This window comes from Bison bison, unplaced genomic scaffold, assembly GCF_000754665.1.
Source record: "Bison bison bison isolate TAMUID 2011002044 unplaced genomic scaffold, Bison_UMD1.0 scf7180017864275, whole genome shotgun sequence".
NCBI lineage: Eukaryota > Metazoa > Chordata > Mammalia > Artiodactyla > Bovidae > Bison > Bison bison.
The window spans coordinates 552,363-562,038 of NW_011494847.1; positions in this window are offsets into that span (position 1 = coordinate 552,363).

The following is a 9,676-nucleotide window of genomic DNA, read 5'->3' on the forward strand; positions in this document are numbered from 1 at the left end:
GAATTGCCAGTCCAGGTTCGATGCATGGTACTGGATGCTTGGGGCTGGTGCACTGGGACGACCCAGAGAGATGGTATGGGGAGGGAGGAGGGAGGAGGGTTCAGGATGGGGAGCGCGTGTATACCTGTGGTGGATTCATGTTGATATATGGCAAAACCACTACAATATTGTAAAGTTAAAAAGTAAAATTAAATTAAATTAATTTTTTTAAAAAATGGGAACTAAAAAAAGCAACACTATTCTAGATCTGTCCTCTACCTTACACCTATCATGTGATACGTCTTTACTTTGAGGGAATATAGTCAATTCCTAGGAAGCATGTTTTATTTTGGTTTTCTTTTCTTTTTTTTTAAAATATCATTTGTTAAGCTAAATTATTTAAGAATGTTTAAAAACTGCTTAACCTATAGAATTTTAACTATATACTTAAATGTATAGTTATATATATGTATATGTGTATATACTGCACAAAGTGTAAGCTTCCAATTTTGTTATTATGTATACTCAGACATCTATATGAACATATAAGTAAAAGATTAAAAGGAAATAGTGAGAATCGATTATATCTTTTGTGATAGTATTAGAGATGATTTTCTTTACATTTTCTAAGTTTTCAAAAGAATATATATTATTTTCATAAGGAGAAAAATATACTTCCTATATATGTCCTCGTTGCCTAGTTTAAAAACGTGTTGTATTGCTTTTCTTTTTCAGTCTATTTGGGCACATGTCCCTTTTGCATATTTTATTCATAGACTAAAATCCTTGTCTGACTTTCACAATGAAATCAGCTTGTTAATGCTGAGAAGAAATACTAAAATTTGCACTGAGATTGAATGATCTTGAGCACAGGAGAAACTCTGGAGACAGAGAGAGAGAGAGAGAGTGTGTGTGTGTGTGTGTGTGTGTATGTGTGTTTCTAATATATGATGGAATTTGAATGAGCAGAAATACAAAATGGGAGTTAGCTCAAGCAAGAGATGGAAGGGAAAATATAAAAAGAAGAGGGTGGGGAAAGAAGCCAGAAATGAGTAAAACATAGGCAAAGGCTAGAAAAGAGGTGGAGAGCAACAGCCAAAGTGAGTGTAAGTGTTACACATTCCAGAGCATGCTACAGAAATCCCAAATTGCTGGATGCTAAGAAGAGTGGATTTCTAATACAAATTGAGACTATCCTTTCTCTTCTGTTTTATTTATTTATTTATTGCTAGTCTCCATGCTTTTTTAACATAAAGTTTTAAACTATGTTTCTGTTATATGAACCATAGATTACTGCTTTAGACAATTATAGTCCTATAATATACGTTAGTAATAGATTTCAATCAACATTATTTTCCAAGAAGTACATTTTCAGGATACTTTGACTTCCAACTTTGTGATGCTCATGAACATTAAAAGGAAAAGAAATGAAATATTCCTATCTAGAACTGTGGATAACTCATTAGTTTTGGTTTAAATAGATTTTTACAACCTAATTTTACTTTTTGGTGATGGTCCTTTTCTCCTTTTGGGAAGACTTGTACGTCAGAGTCTTGAGCCTGTGTAAACCTGAAACTTGGCCTGCACAATCCTGAAATTACCTAGACCTTCATGGATTTCACTTGAAATTATGAAATTGGTTTGTTTTCCATTAACATGTCTGAGATGTCTAGATTACCAATTGTCCAGCTACCTGTTACTTGGTTTTCATGCATAACTGCGTATGTGTGTTCTCAGTCGCTCAGTTGAGTCCAACTCTTTTGTGACCCCATGGACTGTGTAGCCTGCCAGGCTCCTCTGAGAATGGAATTTCCCAGGCAAGAATACTGCAGTGGGTTGCCATTTCCTTCTCCAGGGTATTTTCCCAACTCAGGAATTGAACCCACATCTCCTGCATTTCAGGCAGACTCTTTAACACTGAGCCACTAGTGAAACCCTCACATGCACAAATGCTTTGCCCTCAAACCCAAACCTTTTACACTATGTTCACACATGCCTAGAATCCACATCTAGGGATTCATTCTTTGTGGCCTTTTGCATTTTGTTGCATATGAACATATTTCCATTTCTAGAAGAAAATCATTCATGGAATGCTAAGCCATTTTGTATTGGGACTGATTTTTTTAAATAATTTTTATTGAGTGAGATTTTGACCCAAAGATAAATAAAGATATCACAAAGAATTTATACTTAATAAGTAGATTTAGGATATCAAGGAAAATTGAAACAGCAGAAACAAACTTGATATTGGCCCAGTATTGCTTATACTCTGCAAGCTGCATTCATGTGTAGCTCTCCTTTGAACACGTAAGTTAAATATTAGCCACCTTGTTTCAGAATGTTCTGCTGTAGATTAAGATTTCTCAGTCTTTGGCACTATTGATAGACTTTAGGTTAAATAGTCCTTTGTTGTGAGCAGTTGTCATGTGTATGATGTTTAGCAGTATCCTTGACCCCTACCTGTGAGATGCTATAGTACACACTCTATTCCTGTGGTTGTGACAACCAAAAATACCTCCAGAATTTGCTGCATGTCTTCTGGGGTACAACATAACCCCTGACTGAGAACTGCTTGTCTCAGATAATCTGTGTTTTTATTTTTCTCCCTAGTGTCTGGAATCTAATCAGCATTTCTTTAAGTTCATATTTAGCAGGTATATATTTCCTTTAAAGCATTTTTCCCTCATCTCTAGCCTACTCTTTAGTTTTCAATTAGTATGATGACTCTTGTGGCCCCAGAAGCTTATAATTAACCACTACACATAATCATTGCTACTAAGCTTGATGTAGAGAGAGTCTTTACAAAATTGCTAAAGGCTTGAAATAGGGGATCTATCACACGCTCAGTTCTTTGACCATACTGAGCCATTATGTCAACTGCTCTTCCAGATGACATTATGGCCTTAAAATCTAGTTTTCCACTTCATCTCCCAACTCATGTATTTATGTATGTATGTGTGTGTATTGAAAAAATAATCTAATATAATGAAAGATGATTATTTCTCCTTTGAAGATCTTTGTAGAGTTAGTGTCTGATCTAAAACAAATTGCTTAGTTTATGTTGTTGATTTGTGTTTTAACTTTAACCTAATAATACCCTAAATACATTTAGTATGTCTAGATTCTGCTCAAGGGATGGCACAAACCCAGCAGTAGTGCTATCATTATGAAACATGCCAAATTATAGTGTTCTAAGGACTAAAGTAGGCCATACTGAATTTAATGCAGAGAAACTGAAGGTTAACTTGCTGGGGGAAAACCCAAATCATGCTAGGAACGGCAGAAGAAGTTGGAAGCAACTGAAGCAGTGTTACAGAGCAAGCATGTGTGCCAAGGGGAGGACACAAGCAAGGCTGGTTCAGAAAGTCAGAGGCCAGGAAGAATGGGACTAGGTAAGGGTGTGTAATAAAGACAGCCCAAGGCAAGTGGTTCTGCATTAGCGCAGAGAACAATGCCTGGATTATAGAACCTCACTTCTCTGTGTGCTGGCTGCATAGTGTCCAGCAAGACCTGAGGGCTTAGAGAGGCACAGTAGAACAAGGCTCTACTTTAAAAGCTAGATTATGAAGTCATGTATTCTAGATCAAATTCCCAACCTACTCACTGGATTATGAATGTATTCCAGTATCTAAGTTTCCCTACTTACTAAATCATGGCTCTACAAAATATACAAAATGTATCTTAAAGTAGACAGTCATACCCTTCTGTTATATTTTTGGCCCTTAAAGAATAACTTTTGTCTCTAATTCACCTCCTGGTATTAAGAAGTTTTCAGAACAGTTTTCAGAACTGTTAAGAGAACAGTTTACATTTTGAAAAGATACCCAACTGTTAGTCACAGTTATTGGCAACTCCCATATGTGAGTCATATTACCTATTGGATAATAGTTTGAGAATCATTTGTTAATTCTGAAATATATGAGTTTAACATTTTTAAGGGTTGGTAAATGTATTTAATATAAGAAAAATGCAAGGAATTTTGTTGGTTAATTGATCATCATGGTAGTTTGTTATCAGTAAATATTGGCACACAATTTTCCACACAGGATTATTATCATACCTTTCATGTCTACGAGCTATGTAGAAGGAAAAGCTTTTTAGACAAGATTGAATCAATTCGATAATACATGTGAATATGGTTAGCAGAGTATTAGGAACAAGTAGGCACTTGATATTTTTCTTAGGGAAACTAAGTAAGATAGTGACTGGCTATCTCAAGTTATCCACTATGATTGAGATGGAGCCAGGGAGTGAATTTAGAATTCTTGTCATGAAATATATTGCTTTTTATTTACCATTTTTTGGACCAAGAAAAAGAGTTTTGCCTGTCTATAATTTTTCTCTTTGCAGTATTGATTAACATGATGACTATAAAATGGGACATACAATATGGCCACAGTTTTGCTATTAAGTGATAGTCATGCCTTAGCAACAGTGAAGTCTTGTCTACCATGAGCCCCAGTCAATGTATTTACCATTTCTGAGCCTCAGTTTTCTCATCAGTGAAGTAGGTTGACTATCACCTGCCTCATAAGACTGACCTCAGAGTTAAGACACACATACTGTGTCTAACAAAGGATTTGACCAATAATATCTCCTCCATAGAGGGAATTACAAATATTTCATTTTAAGAGAATCTAAATATTTTTGGCAATATTTTAGTCCATTCATTAGGAAGTTTTTGTCATTACGTGTCTATATGATATATTCAAGCTTGAGAATTTGGTTCATATTTTTAGCTTTCTTATTAGACAATTTTAATGGCTACATCCTTGAAAAATATATTAAAAAGATTTTTGTTGTATTTTCTATAAGCTTTCTTATAGCAAAGAACATTATTTTACACTATCCCTTAAAAGATCCAAATGAGAGTAGATATGGCTTCTGAAAGTCTTGGGTATTTTTAATCTTCTAAGTCTTCAACCAATTGTCATTTCATTAAGGTGCCCTGCCGAGATGTTCTTTCACATACCATCATTAAGATGAATTGTAGCTCTGCTCCATAATACACATATTACAAGCTCAGTCCACATGTGCTGAAATTATAACTGCAGACACGATTCCAGTTCCCGGAGAGCAGTGCAGAGTCACAGCTGCTGTTTCAGGCACGTTTGCTGTCAGTTTCAAGTTAGAAACCACCTTTCTAATGAAAAGAACAAAAGCTCAAAATAAGAATAAAGGTATTGGCTCTTTGGCAAAAACCAAGGATTGCAGTGAATATCAAAGATTATTTTTTTTTAATTTCTTTTATCATGGAAAAATATACATAAAGTACAATGTAGCAATATACTCTTATTTTAATCATTTGTAAGTGTACAATTCAGTGGCATTAAAAACATTCACAATGCTGTGTAAGCATCACCAGTATTTATACCCATCACTTTTTCATTATCCCCAATATTATTTTCATTATCCCCAACTCTGTACCCAGGAACAAATCACTTTTCCTTCTCCCTGACCCCGGAGTCTGGTAACCTCTCTTCTACTTTCTGTCTCTGTGAATTTACCTGCTCTAGGTACCCCACATTCTAGTGGGATCATACAATATCAGCCCTTCCATGTCAAACTTATTTCATTAATCACACACCTGTGTAATAGCATACATCAAAATGCCATACCTTTTTATGGCTGAGTAGCATTCCACTGTTTTTATATACCACATTTTGTTTATTCCATCATCTGTTGATAGACCCTGGGTTGTTTCTATGAACATTAGTATACAGATATCTGTTCAAGTTGCTGCTTTCAATTCTTTTCGGTATAAAACTTGAAGTGGCATTACTGGGTGACATCATAGTTCTGTGTTTAACTTTTTGAGGAAACATCAAACTGTTTCTCACAATGGCAGCATGATTTTACATTTTTATCAACAGTGCACAAGGATTCCAATTTCTTCACATCCCCACTGGTACTTGTTATTTTCTAGTTTTTGTTATTACTATTGTTATTCTTGTCATCCTAGTAGGTATGAAATGGTATCTCACTGTGATTGTGATTTGCATTTTCCTAATGACTAATGGAGAAGACTCTTGAGAGTCCCTTGGACTGCAAGGAGATCCAACCAGTCCATTCTAAAGGAGATCAGTCCTGTGTGTTCATTGGAAGGACTGATGCTAAAGCTGAAACTCCAGTACTTTGGCCACCTCATGCGAAGAACTGACTCATTGGAAAAGACTCTGATGCTGGGAGGGATTAGGGGCAGGAGGAGAAGGGGACGACAGAAGATGAGATGGCTGGATGGCATCACCGATTCGATGGACATGAGTTTGAGTGAACTCTGGGAGTTGGTAATGGACAGGGAGGCCTGGCGTTCTGCAATTCATGGGGTCGCAAAGAGTTGGACATGACTGAGCGACTGAACTGAACTGAACTGAATGACTAATAATGCTGAGCATCCTCTTTTGTACTTATTGGTTGTTTGTATATCTTCTTTGGAAAGACATCTATTCAGATCCTTTGGCTATTTTTTCATGTTTCTCTATTTTTATTGATTCTCTGAAGCACAGAAAATCCAAGTGATTAACCCAACAATACTCAGTAGATGGCAAAGATAAGACATAACCCCCTTCTTCTGACTCTGGGCCCAGTTCTCTTTCCTCTGGAATCTGTAGTCAGGAAACTGCCCTTGAGTCACAGGTGGTTCACAGAAGTACATCAGAGATTCTTCAGTGAATTTGGCTCAACAGAATCCCTTCAACTTATCCTTTGGAGCTGACATTTTACTGTGGCTAGTTTCTGTGGGTCACCTTTGACTGTTTTTAAATGGGGTTGTTTGTTTTGTTGTTGCTAAATTGTAGGAGTTCTTTATATATTCTAAATATTAATTCCTTATCAGATACATAATTTGCAAATATTTTCTCCTATTCTGTTGGTTGTTTTTCCACTTTCTTGTTAGTGTCTGTTAATACATAAAAGTTCTTATATTTAATGAACTCTAGTTCATCTTGTTGCCTGTGTTTTGGAATCATAGCAGAATTTACTTTTTAAAATTTCAATAGAACCTTAACACTGACTTACAAAAATTATTTTTACAACTTGTCTTCTGTCTTCTGGTATCTGTTGCCATAAAAAATGTTTTCCTGGTTTGCAGGGTGCCACTAATCCTTTGTATTGCCAGCATGATGCTCACAATCACATACAGTAGGTTTGCTGTGTTGGCTATTTCTCCAGAAGCTAATATCATCTCATCCTTTCTGCCCTGTAAGGCAAGATGGGGCAAGACAAGGTAAAATGTGTCCATGATATTCAATATCTAGGCTCACAGGTAGGACTGGGTTTGTTGTTGTGACATACTCATATGCTAAGAACACAGTGCCTGAGCAGCCTATGCTTAGTCTTGCCATTATTCCTTCATTCTCAGAGATGAACTCTATTTACCATTCATTTAGCCAAAGGAAGACCTGACCCAAAAACCAGTGTTGAAGACCTCTCTCCCACTGTACTAAATACTTATAAAGACTTCACTAAACTAAAGCTGATCTCAAAATATATGTGTCCAACTAATTCCTTGTTCCCAAATCCTTATTTTGTGCTGCCATACTTTTGGTCCAACAAGAGGAATAATAAACAGGAAGGGAAAGTAATCAAGATGCCAAGCTGAGAAGTACAAGTGCTCTAAGAGATGAGAAAAGGCAGTCCCAACCTAGAGATGGAAAATATCCAACAGTCTTTTGTGACCCAGGAATACCAGGCTCATCGACCAGTCTGTCCTTTGCTTGGAGGTTCTTACCAAATTCTGTTTCCAAAAAGATTTGGAATATTAAATGCCTTGGAACTTAGATTGAGGCTTCATCCAAAGATGAGAGATCAGAAAAGCAAAACATTATGTGAACGTGAATAAGTCAAAACTACCACACCTGTTGCTTACTCACTGACTGTAAAGGCTAGTAAACATCTCTAAGGTGTGTCGTAACTATGCTTTTAATCCTTTTTCTAATACAAATAAAACTGTCCAGCCACAAGCAGTGCATACAGTTAAAAATACACACTCAATGATTGTGAGGCAGTACAGTTGGCTTGAAAGATCTGAACCTCAAGAGGAAACAAAAAAATATCAGTGCAGCCATATTAGAGATATACAGAATAAGCTTTTCTGGGAAAAGTATGGTTAAGACCCAAGAAATAATCACCCTGAGAAATTATATGGACCTATGGAACACTAGGAAATCATGGCCAGCTCTGAGCTTTTTCTGTCAGGTGCTGTATGCATCTTAGCATCAGGACCTTTCCTGACTGCCCCCTGGGATGCTTCAGGGTCCCCCATTCTGCTCACCTACTACTATCCAAGCCATCGTGTCTTTGTCATATTTTCTGGAGTAGGAGTTGGCAAACATTTAAAGAACCATATGTTAACTATTTTAGCCTTTGGAGTCCAAGAGGCAAAATCCAGGATATTGTTTAGGAATCTATATATAACTATTTTACACTTAAAACTATTCAAAAACATGAAAACCATTCTTAGCCACACAGTTTGCTGAGCCCTGTCCTGGAGTACTGATGAATCAGTGTATTTAGGCTGTGGAAGAGCAGCGGGAACATGTCACCTGGGGTGTGTTTGTGTATTTGGGAACTCTTCATTGACACAGAATGTTAAGCTTTGTGTCCTTCTAAGGACACAATGTTAAATGATAAGCAAGGACATGACAAAACCATAACAAATTTCTCTTCCATAAAGGAGCACTGGCAGGCAGTTCTTTCTATCCCATTGTGAAAAGTGAAAGTGTGAAAGTGAAAGTTGCTCAATCATGTCCACTCTTTGCGGCCCCACGGACAGGTCCATGGAATTCTCTGGTCCAGAGTACTGGAGTGGTAGCCTTTTCGTTCTCCAGGGGATCTTCACAACCCAGGGATTGAACCCAGGTCTCCCACATTGCAGGCACATTCTTTACCAACTGAGCCATAAGGGAAGCCCAAGAATACTGGAGTGGTTCAGTTCAGTTCAGCTCAGTTCAGTTGCTCAGTTGTGTCCGACTCTTTGCAACCCCATGAATCACAGCATGCCAGGCCTCCCTGTCCATCACCATCTCCCGGAGTTCACTCAAACTCATGTCCATCGAGTCGGTGATGCCATCCAGCCGTCTCATCCTCTGTCGTCCCCTTCTCCTCCTGCCCCCAATCCCTCCCAGCATCAGAGTCTTTTCCAACTCTTTGCATGAGGTGGCCAAAGTACTGGAGTTTCAGCTTTAGCATCAGTCCTTCCAATGAACACCAGGACTGATCTCCTTTAGAATGGACTGATTGGATCTCCTTGCAGTCCAAGGGACTCTCAAGAGTCTTCTCCAACACCACAGTTCAAAATCATCAATTCTTCAGCGCTCAGCTTTCTTCACAGTCCAACTCTACATCCATACATGACCACTGGAAAAACCATGGCCTTGACTAGATGGACCTTTGTTGGCAAAGTAATGTCTCTGCTTTTGAATATGCTATGTAGATTGGTCATAACTTTCCTTCCAAGGAGTAAGCATCTTTTAATTTCATGGCTGCAGTCACCATCTGCAGTGATTTTGGAGCCCCCAGAAATGAAGTCTGACACTGTTTCCACTGTTTCCCCATCTAATTCCCATGAAGTGATGGGACCAGATGCCATGATCTTCGTTTTCTGAATGTTGAGCTTTAAGCCAACTTTTTCACTCTCCTCTTTCACTTTCCTCAAGAGGCTTTTTAGTTCCTCTTCACTTTCTGCCATAAGGGCTGT